The following is a 20,332-nucleotide window of genomic DNA, read 5'->3' as shown; positions in this document are numbered from 1 at the left end:
GTGACAATATACAGCCTTGACGTACTCCTTTTCCTATTTGGAATCAGTCTGTTGTTCCATGTCCAGTTCTAACTGTTGCTTCCTGACTTGCATACAGGTTTCTCAAGAGACAGGTCAGATGGTCTGGTATTCCCATCTCTTTCAGAATTTTCCACAGTTTATTGTGATCCACACAGTCAAAGGCTTTGGCATAGTCAATAAAGCAGAAATAGATGTTTTTCTGGAACTCTCTTGCTTGTTCGATGATCCAGCGGATATTGGCAATTTGATCTCTGGTTCCTCTGCCTTTTCTAAAACCAGCTTGAACATCTGGAAGTTCATGGTGCACGTGTTGCTGAAGCCTGGCTTGGAGAATTTTCAGCCCATCAATTCATGGCAAATAGATGGGGAACAATGGAAACAATGAGAGACTTTATTTTCTTGGGCTCCAAAATCACTGCAGATGGTGACTACAGCCATGAAATTAAAAGACACTTGCTCATTGGAGGAAAAGCTATGACCAACTTAGACAGCAAATTAAAAAGCAGAGACATTACTTTGCCAACAAAGGCCTGCCCAACTGTCATGTAAGGATGTGAGAGTTGGACCATAAAGAAAACTGAGCACCAAAGAATTGATGCTTTTGAACTGTGGTTCAAAAGACTGTGTTGGAGAAGACGCTTGAGAGTCCCTTGGACTGCAAGAAGATCCAATCAGCCAATCCTAAATGAAATTTGTCCTGAATATTCATTGGAAGGACTGATATTGAAGCTGAATCTCCAACACTTTGGCCACCTGATGTGAAGAACTGACTCATTGGAAAAGACCCTGATGCTGGGAAGGATTGAAGATGGGAGGAGAAAGGGACAACAAAGGATGAGATGGTTGGATGGCATCACTGACTCAATGGACATGAGTTTGAATAAACTCTGGGAATTGGTGATGGACAGGGAGGCCTGGCTTGCAGCAGTCCATGGGTTCGCAGAGTCGGACACGACTGAACGACTGAACTAAACTGAAATGATCTAAGTGGTTTATATTTTTAGTGCATGTATTAGTCAGAACTCCTTTAGTTATAGGTGAGAGAAAGCTTTCACCTGGGAGAAAACACAATAACACAAGGGAAAGGGGTAGAAAGTTAGGAAGAACAATGACACCTGCCTTCAGGAGCAACTGAATCTGAGTACTCTGAATGTTTAGTGCTGATATCATTATCCTTGATTTCCACTTCCCTTGCCCACTTTTCTCTATGCAGCCTCTTTTGCTTCTATTATAAATGTCCTTTCTCCATTCTGGTACTTCTGGACTTCCATCTTCATTGATTAGAAGCTGTGCAGGAAAGGGCCTTCCTTATTAGTTTTGGTTCCTTGGTAGAAAAAGTCCCTCGGAAATACTACAGTGAACCCAGCATGAGCATTTTATTGGAGGGTAAACAATGCTAAGAGGAAATGCATATAGCTACCACTTAGCCTTAAAGAATCCGCCTTCCAATGCAGAAGACATGGGTTCGATTCCTGGGTTGGGAAGATTCCCTTGAGGAGGAAATGGCAACCCACTCCACTATTCTTGCCTGGAGAATTCCATGGACAGAGGAGCCTGACGGGCTACAGTTTTTGGGGTTGCAAAGAGTTGTACATGACTGATCATGTACACACATGCCACTTAGCTTAAATAGTTTTCGCTTAAGTATATAAATTTTTCCTTCAACAAGTTAAGTAGCAACTGTTAACAAGCAATAAAAGATAGGGCTATAATGTACATCCCATCTGTGCAGGAACTGGCCAATGTCTCATTGCTTTGGCCTCTACTCACTACCGGCCAGTGTTTCTTGGTCTCTATTGGCTTTTGGTTAATTTTTGCAAAGCTGACAGCAGCTCTGGAGCAACACAGAGGTTAATGCTCCTCGTGGTCTGGTGGGAGTTGGGCACATATGCTAATTAGGAGCCTGGGCTGTCTGGATTCCTCTCATTCAGATGATGGCTTCTGACTGCTGACAACAAAAGGTACATTAACTGCTACATCATTGGGTATGCATGCTGTTTGTCACTCCTTGTGAACACATTCATAAATTTTTGTACATTCTAAAATATGTTCATAACACTAGGTTATAGTACATGTTTATCTCTTTTAAGAGAAACAGCCATTAACTTATCTGTAACAGAGTAAACACGTTTAAAGCTTTGTATTTGTGGAAAATGTGTTTACAGTCACAAACTCTGTTGGGCAGAAAAGCTATTTATCACTTGCAAACTTAGAAATCAGATTTTTATTCATCTCTATTAAACTGTGGCATGAGAACAGTCATAGCCAAGAGGAGGCTAAGGAGATATGACAATTAAATGAACTGTAGTGTTCTCAGTGGGATCCTAGGATATAAAAATGATATGAAACAAAAGCTAAGGAAGCCTGAACATAGTATGGACACTGGTTAAGGCTAATGTGTCAACACTGTCAATTAATTGTAACCATAGCAATGTAAAACATTAATAAAGGGGAAAATGAGGTAAAGGTATACAGGAACTGACTGTACTGTCTTTCAAACTTTTTGTAAATCTAAAACTGTTCTAAATTTCAAAATGTTTACTTAAAAAACTAGGATGAGACATTCTTTGCAAAATTTTATTTTACATATCACAGTGAATATTGTACCCATTCCTGCTGAATCATCACAGTCAGAAAGACTGGATATTATGAAAAGGAGAAAAGACTGGAGAGGTGCTCTGGACCCCACAAAAGAGTAGCGATTGCATTTGGTTAGAGTCATTGGTATTCGAAGGGATTCCCAGGTGGCCTTAGTGATAAAGAACCCACCTGGCAATGCAGGAGATATAAGAGAAATGGGTTCGATCCCTGGGTGGGAAAGATCACCTGGAGGAGGGCACAACAGCCCACTCCATTATTTTTGCCTGGAGAATCCCATGGACAGAGGAGCCTGGTGGGCTACAGTCCATAGGGTTGCAAAGAGTAAGACACAATTAAAAGCAACTTATCACACACACATTGGTATTTGAAGCCTGGATTTACCAAAAACCTTGAGGTATTTTGCTAGTAATTGTTCCTGGAGCATAGCTAAACCATAATTTCTCAGTGATGAACTGAAGAACAGAATTTGAGATTTTAAAAGATGGCATTGAATATATACATATTGTCTTTTTTTAAAATTTCTGACTACATTGATTTCCAGAAGGCTTAATTACTCTCCTTTTCCTTAAATTTATCTTTTCCCATGGTCCTCTTACTCTCCTTTCCTTCCCTCCCATCCTTCCTCTTCCCTTTTCTCCCACTCTTGCTCCCACACTATTGAGCACCCACTCTGTTCCAAACACTGTGCTGAGGGACATACAAGTAACACACCCCCTAGTGGGAGAGATACGTGCAAATGTCACAAACTGAATTTTCTCTACCCTGGCTGGAGATTAGCAAAGAGAGACTGGCTGAACTGGCTATTGCAGAGAAAGCCTGCTATGAGGTGGCGAAAGTCAGGAGGCTCACGTCTACAGCAGGGGTGTGTGAGACCCCGGGCAAGTCCATCCACTCCCATGGCCTCAACTTTCTTGGGGGGTCATGAGATGAAGGTGCTTCCAGCTTGACTTGTGGTGTTTGATTACTAGGGTATGGGGCTCTTTAAGAAAGATTTGCTTCAGATAATATTTAAAGGTTTCTAATTCTCTAAGGATTGGCCAAGGAGGGTTTTCCTGTTTTTCCAAGCTGCCCTGCAGAACATATTATACTGTCCAGAAATGATGTTTAAAGTTTCAATAGCTTCTGGTTCTCTGGGCCACATCACCTTGCAGTTGCCCTCAAATTGTTTCTGAATCACGTTTCCTCTGGCACGAAGCAGGAGCCCTCGGTTCACATTACGCCTTACAATGTACAGCGCTCTCACCCTGCTGCAGAGAAGCTTTAATGTCAGAATGAAAAATGATAAAGCATAAATGAAATAGCAACCACATGTTCTCTGTAGCGTGGCCCTGAGTCTGCGTGGCCTTTCGAAGCAGGGAGCAAACCACCTTTGCCGCACTCAGTAACAGAGATAGGGTCTGCCAAGTTTGGCAGTGGGGGGTGGGGTGGGCAGGGAAGGCTCTGTCTTAATAGTCCCCAACCTTGGTGACCTGAGGCGAGGAAGGGTTGTCTAGCTGGCCAGAGCCACTCCATTGTTTGCCGAGAGCAGTACAGTAAGAGAGAAAGGGGCTTAATGAGATGGACCCAGAGGACTGGATTCCCGTATCGGTTCTATCAGTATGCCCAATTGACTCTACATCTTAATTATCAAACTTCCCCTTCATTTCTAGCCCAGTTTATTATTCTCAACTGAATTCTGGTGGCATTCTCTGATTGTTTTATTACTGAAGTCTTGTCCCATTTCCATCTATTCACCATGCTGCAGGTAAAGTGATATATTAAAACAACAACAACTAGTTTCAATTATGTAAGATGAGTAAGTTCTGGAGACTTAATGTACAGTGTGGTATAGCAACTATAGCTAACGATACCATATTGTATACTTAAAATTTACTAAAAGGGTAGATCGTATGTGTTCTTACCACACACACACACACACACACACACACTCTCTCTCTCTCTCATGCACGCAAGAAAGGAAATGGCAACCATGTGAGGTGCTAGGTATGTTAATTAGCTTGATTGTAGTGATTATTTCATAATGGATACATATATGGAAACACCAAGTTGTATACCTTCAATTTACACAATTCCTATTTGTCAATTATACTTTAATAACGTGACTCACTAGTTAAGAATCCACCTGTCAATGCAGGAGACGTGGGTTCTATTCCTAGGTCAGGAAGATCCCCTGGAGAAGGAAATGGCAACCTATTCCAGTATTCTTGCTGGGAGAACCCATGGACAGAAGAACTAGTGGTCCATGAAGTTGCAGAGAGCTAGACATGACTTGGCCACTGAACCAACAACAAAGCCAAAATAAGGTGTAAACTCCCTCTTTTTGTTCCCTCATGATAAAGCAAGTCTAACCTTCTTAAAACAACTTGAAGTTTCCTTTGTGATCTTGCTTCTCATCTTTTAAGACCCTCTCCAGACACATCCACTTTACATCTTAACAAACTACTCACAGCTCCTGGCACACACCATGCCCAAGGACACTTGCCCTGGTCCATGACTTTTCTCCAACCTGTGAAGTCCTCACCTCATACTGACTGTTTGGGTGATTAGTACCCAAGACTCGATTCAGATATCATGTTTTCCATTAAGTCTGTCTGATAACCATTCCAGAAAAGTTAGGACTCCGACAGGCCCTTGTATATACCTTTATTACATCATTTATAACATTTCATGTTGTAAATATTTATTTTCAATTTTGCCCCATGTCTTTTACATTGGCAGGCAGCTTCTTTACTATTGAGACACCAGGAAAGTCCACCACTGCTTTTATTCATCCTCAAAGCTAGGACAAGCTTTGAAATATAGTCTCTACAAAAATATGAATGAATAAATCTATGAATGAATGATCTATATAAACTTTAGATTTAAGATAGCCTCTGGTTAGCAGTCCCTGGATGTCATTTAATTCTCATTGTCTCCAAGCGGTGAGTTTGACATGCCATCCCCATAACTTTCATCCCCACATCAGCTTCAAAAACTAGATCTGAAGCTCATCCTATTTCCAAAATATTGGAAGAATTTCCACTTACTGTAAGTCTCACAAAAAATGTATCAAGAAAGATAACTTAGGACTATTCTTGCTATGCTTCTGGAGAAGAGTGAGCTGGCTGCCATGGAAAACAAAGTAGAATGATCTTTTGCCCCTACACCTGTATTTGCAAGTTGATTCAGGGAATGGAAGTTCTGGAGAATATAAACACTGTCCCTCTCCTAAAACAGTACCTGCTTTTTCAGTCCAACATACTCTTACCACCATCTCTCCACCTCTTTCATCAAGCTTTTCCTCTCCAAAACCATTTGGAGATGACACTTCCCCTCACATAGTTGGCAGGGGCTGTTCATGGGCATGAGTAGAGAGGGCTGTCTGGGCAGAAAGGGGAAGAGAGTTAAGATTAGAGATGGAATATGTTATCATTGGACCTGGAGGCTCTGGAAGTTCAGGGATCTAAATTGAGCTCAAGATGGAACTGGGAGCTGGGATGCCATGTATGCAGAGTTCAACTTTTGTTTTTCTTTCAGAATTTTCCTTAAAGGAAAGATATATGGAAAGATGTTATTTTGATAAGATTCTTGGTAGGATTTCTTTTCTTTTTTTCTTTAATAATGAACAATTTCTATTTTCAATACTTAAGATGCATTCTTTAAATATAAAAGACATTTTTCAACTTTTTTATTTTATATTGGAGAAGAGTTGATGCTAGTTTCAGGTGTACAGCAAAGTGATTCAGTTATACACATACATGTATCTATTCTTTTTTTTATTTTTATCCCAATTAGGTTGTTACATAATATGGAGCAGAGTTCCCTGTGCTATGTGGTAGGTCCTTGTTGGTTATCCATTTTAAAGAGAGCAGTGTGTACATGTCCATCCGCAACTCACTAACTACCCCTTTCCCCACCCTTCTTACCTGGTAACCATTCTCTAAGCTTGTGAATTTCTTTCTGTTTTGTAAATAAGTTCAGTTGTATCATTTGTTTTTAGATTCCACATTTAAATGATATCATATGATATTTCTCTTTCTCTGTTTGACTTGCAGCTTTGTTGTTGTTCAGTCACTCTTTTGTGTCCGACTCTGAGACCTCTTGCTCCTTGGAAGAAAAGCTATGACCAACTTAAACAGCATGTTAAAAAGCAGAAACAATACTTTACCAACAAAAGTCTGTCTAGTCAAAGCTATGGTTTTTCCAGTAGTCATATATGGATGTGAGAGTTGGTCTATAAAGAAAGCTTATTGCTGAAGAATTGATTCTTTTGAACTGTGGTGTTGGAGAAGATTCTTGAGAGTCCCTTGAGTGCAAGGAGATCCAACCAGTCCATCCTAAAGGAAATCAGTCCTGAATATTCATTGTAAGAACTGATGTTGAAGCTGAAACTCCAATACTTTGGCCACCTGATGCAAAGAACTGACTCATTGGAAAAGACCCTGATGCTGGGAAAGATTGAAGGCAGGAGGAGAAGGGGATGACAGAGGATGAGATGGTTGGATGGCATCACTGACTTGATGGAATGAGTTTGAGTAGGCTCCGAAGTTGGTGATGGACAGGGAGGACTTGTGTGCTGCAGTCCACGGGGTAGCAAAGAGTCGGACATGACTGAGCCACTGAACTGAACCGAACTGACTTTGGGACACCAGGGATTGCAGCATGCCAGGCTTCCCTGTCCATCACCAACTCCTGAAGCTTGCTCAAACTCATGTCCATTAAGTCGGTGATGCCATCCAACCATCTCTTCCTCTGTTGTCCCTTTCTCCTCCTACCTTCAATCTTTCCCAGCATCAGGGTCTTTTCTTACAGCTTAATATCATTGAAAACAGACCGCTTAAACTTTGAGACTGGCGGGAAATTATTCTGGCACTTTTGTGCTTGGGGGAGGGGGCTTTTCTAGCTATTCACCAGTAGGAAGAAGCGTTCTAGAATGGTCTCCTTGGTAAGTCAGAGGCCAAGTCAAAGCTTTAGAATCCAGGAGCTCATTTCTTCTTGGCAGGTCTACAGGGCATCTAAATCAGCAGAGAGGGCTTCTCTGGTGTCTCAGTGGTAAAGAATCTGGCTGTCAATGCAGGAGACATGGATTTGATCCCTGGGCTGGAAAGATCCCACATGCCCCGGAGCAACTAAGTCCATGTGCCACAATTATTGAGCCTGTTCTCTCGAGCTGAGGAGCCACAAATACTGAATTCTCACACTGAAACTACTGTAGCCCATGTGCCCTAGAGCAACAAGAGAAGCCACTGCAATGAGAAGCCTGTGCACCACAACTAAAGAGTAGCCCCTACTCGCTACAGCTAGAGAAAAGCCCTCGAAACAACAAAGACCTAGCACAGTCAATAAATATAGAAATTATTTTTTTTTTAAAAGATCAGCAGATAAAGATGCATGCGGCTGTGGTCTTCTGGCCTCTACTGTGCTCAGTTCTCAGGTCAGAGTTGAAAGAGAAGTTAGCTTTCCCAGAGAGTTCCTCTCCAATTCCTTTCCCTCTCACTCTGCCCACAGATCAGCTTCATGCCTTAAAGGTCCCAGAGCTTCAAAATAAAGCCCAGGACTTGTATTTGTCAAAGAAGGTAAGACTAGCCGAATGAACAGCTAAACAGAAACTGAAGCATTTTTTTTCTTTATCCAAGGGCAAGAGAAAATGTCAGAGGCTTTTCGTTTCACACCCACAGAATATAATATAGTTGCAGGCATCTGGAAATTTCTAAATTGAAACACACAAAATATATATATGTTCAATTGTGTGAGAATAAACAGACTGTAGCCCATAGCACGTCTCTGCAGCACCTCTGAATGTTGCTAATTGAAATAGCACTGTAAAGACACTGAGCCACAATGTGGGGGGTGGGGGCAGTGGTCCTGTGAAGGATAGAATAGAATGAGGTATGGAAAAGACATGAACTTGATTATGTGCCCCGTAAAGTTTAGAAACAGGAAACTTAGACATAGATGGTTAACACAGTGCCAAGCACTGAACTGGTAGATAATTTGGTAGATGATTACAAATGGCACTCTCTGACTCTTCATGCTACTGATGATAAATACAATGAACTTTCTAAAGAGAAAAGTGCAATGATTGGTCATTCTGTTGGAAACCTACTTGGAGACGGCTGGCTATTCCAGACAGTCAGGTTGGTTGGTGGCTGGCTATATTTCTTTAGCTCCTATATTTCAATTTGACTTCTGTCTTTAGTGTCCCAGTCAGAGGGCTCACGATATATACAGCTAAGGCTGGAATTGGTACCCTGAGCTACTGGACAGATGCAAATATTCAGAAGCTCTAGACTTTACTATTTTAGTCTTTTCACAAGCTCCTCAGTCTTCCTTGTGGAATCCATACATTGGGCTGGAAGCAAGATCATTTCTTTGCAGAAGCAAGACAAAATTCTTCTGAGGATATTCTTGGGCCAAGGTTCCCAAACTGTGTGCCGAGGTGCCCTAGCATGCTACAGCAAATGCACAGGGGTTCAATAGACAATTTGCATTTTTAATTAAAAAAATAATATCAAAGGAAGCATGATGACACTGAATCTGTTGCGCAGCATGAGGACTACTGACTCAATGCAGGGCATGGTTTCAACACAACCTAGCTTTGCAAAGCTAGGTTTTTGGTCCGTGTGTGTGTGCTAAGTCACTTCAGCTGTGTCTGACACTTTGCGACCCCACGGACTGTAGCCTGCCACGCTCCTCTGTCCATGGGATTCTCCAGGCAAGGATACTGGAATGGGTGACTATGCCCTCCTCCAGGAGATCTTCCCAACCCAGGGATTGAATCCATACCTCGTATGTCTCCAGCTTTGGCAGACAGGCTCTTTACCACTAGCGCCAAAGTGAGCACTGTATGAAAATCACCATGGAGTAGCACATAATGGTGGAGGCATCCAAGCTGATTCCAAGTTCTGTGAGGTCACACAGGGCTCAACAAGCACACATATCTCACTGGTGAGTAACTGAGCTTTCGAAAAAAATGAAATTAAGTGTTTTTATTTTTCTTTCTTCTCTTCAGTTTTATACAGTACAATATGTATGCATATTTTAAATGGCTACTAAATTGTTATGACATAAATGTGTATTAAGTTATTTGCATCTAATTACTTAATAAAGGGAGATGTTGAGATATTGGGTATTTCTTCCGGTCTAGGGATACCCTGAAAACATTTTTGAGTCACTGAAGGTACTTTGATTCAAGAAAGCTTGAAACCCTCTTCCCTAAGCAAACATGGCTGGAGATTTTGTGAAAGTTCAACCTACAAGCCTCCTACTTGTAGCTTAGGCTTAGACCTGAGGGGATGAAGGAAGTAACTTGCTCCAGTGGGTACCCACTCAATATTTGTTCATGAATATTTTCTCCTAATATTTATTGAACCAGGCAGTAAAAAATAAGTATATTATATAATTCTGTGTCCCTGCCTGCTAAGTCACTTCAGTTGTGTCTGATTCTTTGTGGCCCTATGGACCATAGCCCATCAGACTTCCTTGTCCTTGGGATTCTCCAGGTAAGAATACTGGAGTGGGTTGCCGTGCCCTCTTCCAGGGAATCCTCCTGACACAGGGATGGAACTTGCATCTGTTTCATCTCCGGCATTGGCAGGCAGATTCTTTACCACCACCGCCACCTGGGAAGCCCCATATAATTCTCATGATGCCCCAGTGAAATTGGCATTCTTTCTAGTATTTTGCAGATGAGTAAACCAAGGCTCAGAGAAGTCAAGTAAGTTTGTAAGTCACACAGTTAGTATATGTTATTTGAACCCATAAGGTTTTGATTTGAAACTCATGCTACACCACACTCTACTATACCACATTTCCCCAGGGTGGATGGATGGCTAGATGGTAGATGCCTGGACAAATCAAAGATCTAACGTTTCTAAACAGAGGGGATAGAGAGGAAACTCCAAATGCCACAGGCTTGTGGAGAAACCTGGACAGTATAGGTCCTTGTGCAAAATCAAAAATATCAATTAATCACTCTTCATTAGAGATTGAACAAATAAACCCAGAATTCCAGATAAATCTACACTGAATTTTGCAAATTTATCTTTCTTGTGCATTTTAAAAGACTATATCCTTTCTTGTGTGCATACTGAGTTGTTCAGTCATGTCCAACTCTTTGCGGCCCCATGGATTGTAGCCTATCAGGCTGCTCTGTCCATGGGATTTTCCAGGCAAGAATACTGGAGGGGATTGCCATTTCCTACTCCAGGGATCTTCCTGACCTAGGGATCGAACCTGCATCTCCTGCATTGGCAGGCATATTCTTTACCACTGAACCACCTGGAAAGTCCCGTATACTCTCTTACCATATGGTTAATTCTTAATAACTTACTAAAGTCACAGGCTGATTCAAATTCAAAGACGATAGCCCTTTAGCTTCTATATCTCCTTCACCTATCAAGTATGTCCATAAACCACTAGCCCAAATACTTGAGATGTTTCAGATAGTCTTACCTCAGTTGAGAATATCTATTTGCATAAAATATTTAGATATTAAATTTCTAATGATTCAAAAAAGAAAAAAACTTCTGAGCAGAAGAATGTTTTCTCTTAACCCCATTTGTTTTACAGGAGAAAGAATGGAAGATAAAAAAGAAATGCATTATGTTTTACATAAAGGAAACAGCTCCAGGCAAACCTTGCTAAATATTTTAATGGTTTAAACATTCATTTTAGCAAGTTTTCTTTAATTTTCTTAACTTTGTTCCTTTTGAACTAGCTCAACCTTCATGTTTAATCCTTGGAGCTTTCAGGGAACAGCTCACAGAAAGTTCTATACACAAATATAACAAACATTTCAAATAAAGCACAGTGCATAAAACAGAGAACAGGAGAACTCTGACAACAGCTGCTAGATTTAACACTAATAGTTTTGAAAGATTTTGGCTTGAAGGTTAAGAGTATCTCATGACAATAAGCAGGCTTTGTATATAATGTCAACAGTCCTTTTGCAACATGTCCACTTTTAATTTATTCTTTTTCATTTGTATAAGACAAATAATATAATTATGGATGTCTGGTTCATGACATTAAAGTTAAAAAAAAAAGTCCAAAATCAATCATGTTTTTTAAGAATAACAAATTTGAAAAACCTCTGGCCCGGATGCCTGGTAATAACCACAGTTTGGTCCAAATGTGATAATATGCTTTGAATCTATGCATTTATTTAATTCATATTAGCATTTGGTGCATTGATGGTTCTGCATATGTGGAAATGATTTAATTTTCCCTCCCATTTGCTTCTCCAGGGATACCATGACTGATAATGAGTCTAGAGTTGGGAGAGGTGGATAAGAATCTTCACACAGCACAGACCAGGGCATCAGAAAGTTTTCAGAATCAGCCACTGGCTTGCCCCAGCAAAGACCCTGGAACCTTCCCCGGCAGATCAGAGAGTGTTTCACACCATGCATGTATCCATGGAGAGGCACTTGTACATAACACATACATATGCTTAGACAATTTTGTAGATATTACCATTCATAGATAATGCCATTCAAGGTTTTGCTTAAGATACCAAGCCAGAAGCCTCAGGAGGATGCTATGTGATGCAGCAGATGAGTATAAGACACAAAATAAAAGAGGCACAAGGCCAGATTGCTCTATGGGAGGCACATGAAGCTGGAGTGTGGTTTTCAGGAGGAAGGTCTCCACAGGGTTGATGGTAAGCTCCCTCCCCTCGAGAACACACAAGTCACCAGCGAAGACCCAGGTCAGGCCAGGCTGTTAGTGGCAGGAGCTGGCTCCCTTGTATGCTTATGTTAAAGGCCACCCACACTCTTTTCACATCTAGGTTGGCTTAGGCTACAGACTTCAGGTCTGGTTTCTGCAGCCCAGGGTCCAGGTCTAGTGAGGAGACAAGGCACACTCAAAATCCTTGGATCCTGCTCCCAAGGGCATGTCTTGGCCTTGAGCACTGTTCTCTAGAAGAAATATCCACAGTGAAAGTAATAATACTGACTACAATGATAATACTCCTGAGGATGTCCTCTGTAACAGGCACTGTAAGAGCTGGCTTACTGACACATCCTTCCTAATTTCTCTCCACTCTTTTATGAAACAGGTATTCTTTCCCCCATTGTACACATACAAAAACTCAGTTAATTTTCCCAAACAGATGATAAATTCAGGACTCAGAATTTTTCATTAAGGCAAATGTACTATAACCCATCCTTCTTCCCTACAGAAAAATGCTGAGGATTGAACACATGATCTCATGCTGACCATGGTGTGACTTTTTTTCTGGTCACAGTGCCTTCCTCTGTCCCTCCCTTCTGAGTGTTTGAAAGCCCCATGCTCACAATCCTCACCTTTTTCTGTATCTTTCTATCCAGTGTGCTTTCTTCATGTGATGCATAGGTACCTGCCCCCTTGCCTTAACCTTGAAACACCTATAACTTTTACTTTCAAATCTCAGGATGTTTACTTGAGCCCCCACCCTGGCACACACATGTGCACACACACACACACATGCACACACACACGCACACACACACACATGGATGCACTAGTCCATGCTAAATTCTGATAGTTATTTAAAGCACCAAATATCAGTGCGGAGACCACAGGCATCATAAACCTCAACACTCTTATTTTATTAAGTACGCTGAGGTCTAGGGACTGAAAAAAGGTTAAAGAAGACATGAAAGGGAACTATCTTTGTACTGCAGATATTCTGAGAGTCCTTTATTTTTGTGCAGGACCATTTTTGCTCCAGGAAATAAAAAGAACGAACATAAGATTCATGTCCACATGGGCCAACAGTGGAGGTTAGGAAGTAGCCAGGAGAAGGGGCAATGGTGGCTCAGTGTGAGATGGACCTCTCCTGGAATAAGTGTTGTGGGCTGCAGGGGGTGGAAGAAGGACACAGGCACCTGTAAAAAGACTGTTTCCCAAATCTCCTGCTCCCCAGTCTTGTGATTAGGTAAAAATGTAATAAAATGGCAGGCACCCATGATCAATTGTTGTAGAAATGGATTGTAAAAGTGGAGGCCATGTGCTTTCTTATTTTTCGGTCAAATAAAGATGAGAGTTGAGGTATCTGAAGCTCAGACCTTGAGAAGTGCACGTGGCCTGTTTCCACAGCACAGAGGAATTCCCTATGTTACATGGAGCTTATCCTTCTGTACCTAGGTGCTTACTGAGGATGGGATGATTTCTTTTGTACTACACACCCGGTTTTAGCACAGGGCCTACCTAGTACACAGACTTTATTTGGGGGGGCTCCAAAATTGCTGAAGATGGTCACTGCAACCATGAAATTAAAAGACGCTTGTTCCTTGGAAGAAAAGTTATGATCAACCTAGACAGCATATTAAAAAGCAGAGACATTACTTGCCAACAAAGGTCCGTCTAGTCAAAGCTATGTTGTTTCCAGTGGTCATGTATGGATGTGAGAGTTGGACTATAAAGAAAGCGGATCACGGAAGAATTGATGCTTTTGAGCTGTAGTGTTGGAGAAGACTCTTGAGAGTCCCTTGGACTGCAAGGAGATCCAACCAGTCCATCCTAAAGGAAATCATTCCTGAATATTCATTGGAAGACTGATGCTGAAGCTGAAACTCCATCCTTTGGCCACCTGATGGGAAGAATTGACTCATTAGAAAGACCCTGATGCTGGGAAAGATTGAAGGTGGGAGGAGAAGGGGACGACAGAGGATGAGATGGTTGGATGGCATCACCGACTCAATAGACATGAGTCTGAGTAAACTCCAGGAGTTGGTGATGGACAGGGAGGCCTGGTGTGCTGCAGTCCATGGGGTCGCAAAGAGTAGGACACAACTGAGTGACTGAACTGAACTGAGTACACAAAAAGAGTTCAAGGTAAGTGTGTCAAAGGATCAAAGAGCCACTTAGATGAGAAAGTCCACACTGGCAGAAGCTCTGTCTCTTTAATCACCCCGTGGTTCTAGAATGACACCCATGGCACTGCACACAGGCCTGGATTCCCAGGCACCAGGCCTCCATGAATCCATTCCGCTGCAGCCCTAAGCAACCAGAAATCTGTTGTCTCAGGCACAGGGGTCTCACTCAACCTACTCTCTCACCACAGTTTGAAGCACAGACAAGCCACTACATTACCAAGACCTTAACCTGGTCACAGAATGAACTTCAGTGCAGAGCAAAACTCTATCAAGTTCCGACCTCCTTAGTGGTATGATGTGGTATCACAATGCTTGGGTTATCAGCCTAGCTCTGTCACTAGTCACGTGTGGGACACTCTCCCTTGATGTCCAAGCATAGTAAGATCAAACTGTGGGGAAAGTGGTGTCTTCATTCTCATTTTGCTCTAACATCCCATGGTTATACCCTAGATCAGATAATAGGAGGCTACCTGCTCCTTGCAGGTGGTGAGTAGCATGAAAACCCACCCAAAACCCCCCAAGCTTTCACCCTGAGCTATGAGTGACTTAGAACATTTTGATGTGTGGGAATTTGGGAAACACATCCTTGCAAGAGAGATCCCCCTACACACACAGGTGAGGGGCCAACTCTCGTGAGGCTAACATCCTGGTGTGCTGCAGTCCGTGTGGTCACAAAGAGTCAAACACAACTTTGTGACTGAACAGCAATATCCAGAATGAAGATGTGAGAAATTTCAGAGCTCTTCTGAAGTCATTTGAAAGGAAACTCATCAAGCCTAAAGAATCATGTCATATTCTATCTGGGGATCGGTCTCCCCATAGTTCCAGCCTAGGAGAATTGGTCTACTCCCAGAAGTAGAGCATGTTACAGCCAAGTGGTTGCAGAAATGCCTACCTGCTCAGTGCTGGCTCATTCAAACAATGCTGATTCAATACCTTGAAGTGCTCGAGAGCTTGGTCTTTGAAACTTAGCAGATATGGGGAAGAGTCTCAGAAAATTTAGATGCCTTGTACGAGACAGAAAAACAGAAAGGAAAGTAACATTTATTGATTGTAATTGAGCTCTTTCAGAGATCTGCATCACACAGATGACACCTTAGGTCAGGGGAAAACACAGTGCACTATCCTGCTTACAAATTCCGCCTTTTGCCAGGTTCTATCTCCACAACCCGAGTGGCTTGTTTCATACAATCTTCCACAGGGTGCCTGGAGGCGAGCATCTGGGGGAGTTTATCTCTTTCAAGGATCTGCACCTGTGTTCCATCTTGTCTTCTTCCTTTTTTAACTACACTGTTATGTTTTGGAAAGCCTGGCCTCTGTCAGTCCTCTTCATGTTGCAGAGACTGCCACATCTAAAAGTCGCTGACACCCCCAAGGTTACTTGAAATGGGTCTTCTCTGCTGCTTTTTCAAACAGCACTGCTTTTCTTTATGCAAACTGATGTACTTGTCAGAAGTGCTCAAATGACAAAAACTGGATTCCAACTTGCTTGAACACATGCCCATTGTAAGAATAGATGGAAGCTCATAAATGTAATGGAAGAGTTGCAGTAACTGGAAACCTCTGTGACGGGGACTTAGCATTTCCAGGATGCTGTCTATGCAATTTGTCCTTAGACATCAGCTTTACTCTCTCTGGTATCTTGAGTGTGTAGAGACAAGGTCACCACTAGGTTGGCACTCATCACGTCCATGATGCGCCTTTATCAGAGAGGAAAAGGAATTTTCTCTTCTTGTTTCACTTAAGAGAATAGAAGGGGAAACTCTGATAGCTATAGCTTGGGTAACATTTACAGTCCCAGATCAATCACTGTCAGCAGAACCTGGGACAGTATTATTATTCGGGTCTGGGCCATGTGCTCATGCTTGGAGATGGGGTCATGGGCTTGGCAACAGGCAGAAATCCATAGTTTGAGTAGGCGAGGAGAAGGTCCCCAAAGAAAGGGTTTCTGTTGTTTCTAAAATAAGGGTTTCTAAAATAAGGGTGCAAAGATGCTGGGCATATAGAAATAATTGTACATCACATATAATTATGATTATTGCCTTACTTGTGAAAAACTTGAAGTATGTCATATTTTTATGTACATTTGCATTTCAGGTTGTTCTCATAACAAATATACATGAGAAAGTACCTCCCCCCTGCACTGATGAAGAAACTAAAGCTCAAAGACTTAGGCTGTATATTAATATATGTTCCATGGCTAGGAAGACAGATTGGAGAGGCAGTCACAGTTTGAGAAATGTTTCTGGATCTCTTAGTTTGGCACCATCCAAGTCAAATGAAAATAAATACAATAAAGATACAGATCAATAAATCTTATTGATTATGTATCAAATAAACATCAGAGAGATAAAGGTAGAATTGAAACCATGACTTTTGTAAGGATATTTATATCTCAGTGGTCGCCTATGGTGTGAGAGCTGCAAAAGACTTTCATTTGAAACAAACCTTCAATAGTCACTCTAATAAAAATTCTGAATTGGAGACATTATACAAATCAAAAATGGAAATTTAATAAAGCGAATTCTAGTTTCAATTCTTTCTTTAGCTTTACAGAGTTTCAATCTTTTAGTTATTGGTTAGAGAAACTTAGAAAATAATTAGGTAAGAGCAGTGAAAGATACATAAAAACAATAAAATTTTATAAAAATGCATTATTCCAAGAAAAATAACTATTAAATTAATATATGAAAATGTGACCATGATCTGATGACCAAAAGTAAAAAAAAAAAAATGAATTTATATGTATGATTAAATTTGATCAAAGACAGCTTTCAAATCTCTGTGGAATCAAGGTGAACAAAACATAAGAAAATCAAGTTCATAAACATACCATTGTAAGAAGTCAGTTTCATGACCTCCTTAATAGTAGAGATATTTATTATGTTAATATCTCAAGCCAAAAAATATAGCCTAAATAATTTAAGGTAATTATATAAATTTTAGAGCTAAAATTTTTTGCATGGCTTTGGTATCATGAATAACAAAATTGATGATAAGAGAAATTTTTTACTTGTTGAGCTGAGCCACCTAATGACTATGAGAAGTTATTGGAAAGCTGTGTGTATCCCTGTCACAATAGCAAACAGGGTTATTAGTTAATTGGTGACACTTATATCAAAGAAACTCTCATGCCACCAATGTATTAACATCATTAAGTGACCTGGAAATTATAAGAATGACTTTATGGATTAATTTGGACCACAATTTATATCACTTGGTAAAGAGTCCTATAATATATAATTTGGTTTATCTATGGAATAAAAAGAATATTTTTGTTTGTTTGTTTTGTACACTGATCTGTTTTACCCCATTAGTAGTAAATTATTGAAATATCCCCTCAGTACTTATGGGCAAGGAGTTAAGAGGACACAGAGAGCATTCTCACGCTTTGTTTCCTATAGAAAGAATCAGTCAATGATTGGAAGTTGAATCATATTGACAGAAGAGATAAGACAGCATATTTCAGAGTGAGCAAAATTGTAGGATTCTGAACATGCAAACTGATGACTGTTACCTGATCCATTGATTTAGTAGTGGAAGGACTTAACAATGGGGCTTCCCAGGTGGGTCAGATGCAAGAGATGCGGGTTCAATCCCTGAGTTGGGAAGATCCACTGGAGAAAGAAATGGCAACCCACTCCAGTAATTCTTGCCTGGAAAATTCCACGGACAGAGGAGCCTGGTGGGCTATAGGCCGTGTGATGGCAAAGAGTCAGACGTGACTGAACACAGCAGAGTACAGCACAGGACTTAAAGATGGGAGTGGGGAACAGGTCTAAAAAGGTACATAAGATCAGATTGTGGGTATGCTGAGGACTAGATGGAACAATAAAATTCTTTGAGCTCTTGTGAATCATTTATTTTAAAAATACCAGAATAGATACATTAGGACTTTAGTTTCTTTATCTGTAAAATGGGATAAAAAATGCCTCAAGAGTTATAGTTAAAATTAAATTATATAGATGAATAGACCTGGCATAGGACAGGGTTTGTTTCAGATAACTGAAAAATGTATTCTGGTCTATAAAAGGACTCTCTAGATAAAATATGCGAAGTCTTTTTCCAAGCTCATACATTCATATGAGAGTTAAAGAATAACAGAAACATGATATAATTTCTCTAACGAAGGTATACTCTATCTGATTTTTAATCTGTTCATTAAACTATTTTAGCACTTTAAAGAAAACAATATTAACCCACCAAATGTATTATATTTAGTTTTATTAAGAATGCAAATTGCTCAATTCACCTTATATTTGCATGACATGATACTAGCAGCTTTGCTTCTGTCTAGTCATGAAATTTTCCTGAGGTTCAGAGCACTTAGTTGGTTGTATATTTTTTGGCTCATATGAAATCCAAGGTAATGAGCTTTAACACTACAAAGGCTCTGGAATGCTTTCAAAAACATTTGCTTCCCACAAGACAAATTAGCTGAACCAAGCAATAAAATGTGACATTAAGCATTCAATACTCCCATTTTTATGTAGTCCCAGGTCAACAAAAATGACCCCATTGGAGGCATTTCTCTAATGCCCTTGTTCAGAGTTTTACTAAAAACCTGACTCTAGGAAGCTAATCAATAGTTATTTATGCATTATAGACTCCTGAAGAAAGCCTACCTCATAAATTGAACTCAAGGCATTCTGGAAGCTTCTGGACCTAATGTGGTTTATAAGGACCCTCTGTCAAGTGGACCACCCTGTGTGCACACATATATCTACATCTGTATATGTACATTTGCAATTTATCACTTTTACTTGTTTGATATTGTATCTTAAGGTCTTAAAGAAAATTCTAAATTTGTCTAATGACCAGTGAAATTCTACTCTTTTTGCCATTCTTAAACATTCATATTCAGACTTTGCAGTTGTTGAATACCCAGTTTTTAGACTAAGGAATGTGTTCAACTCACCTGGAATATCATTTTTTTTTTCCTATTTGAGGGAAAACATTTCTGGAGGCAAATTATAATTATTCAGAGAAGGGAGACCAGGGGAGTGAAGGCAGATCTTACAGGGAGCAGTTGTGAGCACTGAGTGTGCTTGGCCTAGAGAAGACAATGACTGAGGGGTGAGAAAGGGAGAAGGCAGCATCTGCATGTCCCTGAAGGACTGTAAAATAGAAGGAAGCCCAGAGGTTTAGAACAGGAGCAAGAAACAGAGTGACAGGGAAGTAGAGGTTAGACTAGCATGAGGAAGAATTTTCTAAGAACATGGTCCAAAAAAAAGGAAAAAACAAATACATGGTGTCTCAGGTGGCACTAGTGGTAAAGAATTCACCTGCCAGTGCAGAAGAAGTAAAGGACTTGGGTTCAATTTCTGGGTTGGGAAGATCCCCTGGAGGAGGAAATGGCAACCCATTCCAGTATCCTTGCCTGGAGAATCCCATGGACAGAGGATCCTGAGGGGCTACAGTCCATGGGGTTGCAAAGAGTCAGACGTGACAGAGCAGACAAGTGCATGCATGCACGTGCACGGGCATGTGCACACACACACACACACACACACACACATTCCCTGAGGATTTCAAGTTTTGTTTTCACTCCAAAAACAGTTTTAAAAAAATGTGCAAAAGAGAAAGTAGAAAAACAAAATATTTATTTTTGCAAATCCAAATAAATTTTAAGAGATTTTTCTTTGACTATTTGTGAGACTTAAAAAAAAAAATTACTGAGACATTTGCTCAATCTGGTTGGTGAAGTGCTGCCCATTTTGTCATTAAAATAGGTTTTATCTGTCAAAATGATTTATGAATTTTCCCTCAAGGCTACTATATACCTTAATTAATTGATAGCTAGGAGAAGAATCTTGAAGACACCAAAGAACAGATTGATCTATCTGCTTAGTGTGTCCTTTATTTTT

General features: G+C 40.6%; 2 long non-coding RNA genes across 2 annotated transcripts; one reads left to right on the top strand and one right to left on the bottom strand.

Annotated features, from left to right (window-relative positions):
• Positions 1-6,554: 6,554 nt before the first annotated feature.
• LOC145544916 (uncharacterized) lies at positions 6,555-9,446 on the bottom strand. The gene is made up of 2 exons (XR_014081721.1): positions 7,412-9,446; positions 6,555-7,049 (listed from the first exon to the last, which is right to left on the bottom strand). It is a non-coding gene; the product is annotated as an uncharacterized LOC145544916 (long non-coding RNA).
• On the top strand, positions 7,581-19,280 carry LOC145544915 (uncharacterized). Its single transcript, XR_014081720.1, has 2 exons — positions 7,581-8,177; positions 19,072-19,280. It is a non-coding gene; the product is annotated as an uncharacterized LOC145544915 (long non-coding RNA).
• The last annotated feature ends 1,052 nt before the right edge of the window (positions 19,281-20,332 follow it).

This window comes from Giraffa tippelskirchi, chromosome 4 (genome assembly GCF_054371585.1).
Source record: "Giraffa tippelskirchi isolate mGirTip1 chromosome 4, T2T-mGirTip1v1.2.pri, whole genome shotgun sequence".
Lineage (NCBI taxonomy): Eukaryota > Metazoa > Chordata > Mammalia > Artiodactyla > Giraffidae > Giraffa > Giraffa tippelskirchi.
Note: the sequence above shows the minus strand (reverse complement) of the source record. Positions and strands in the feature narration are given on the sequence as shown.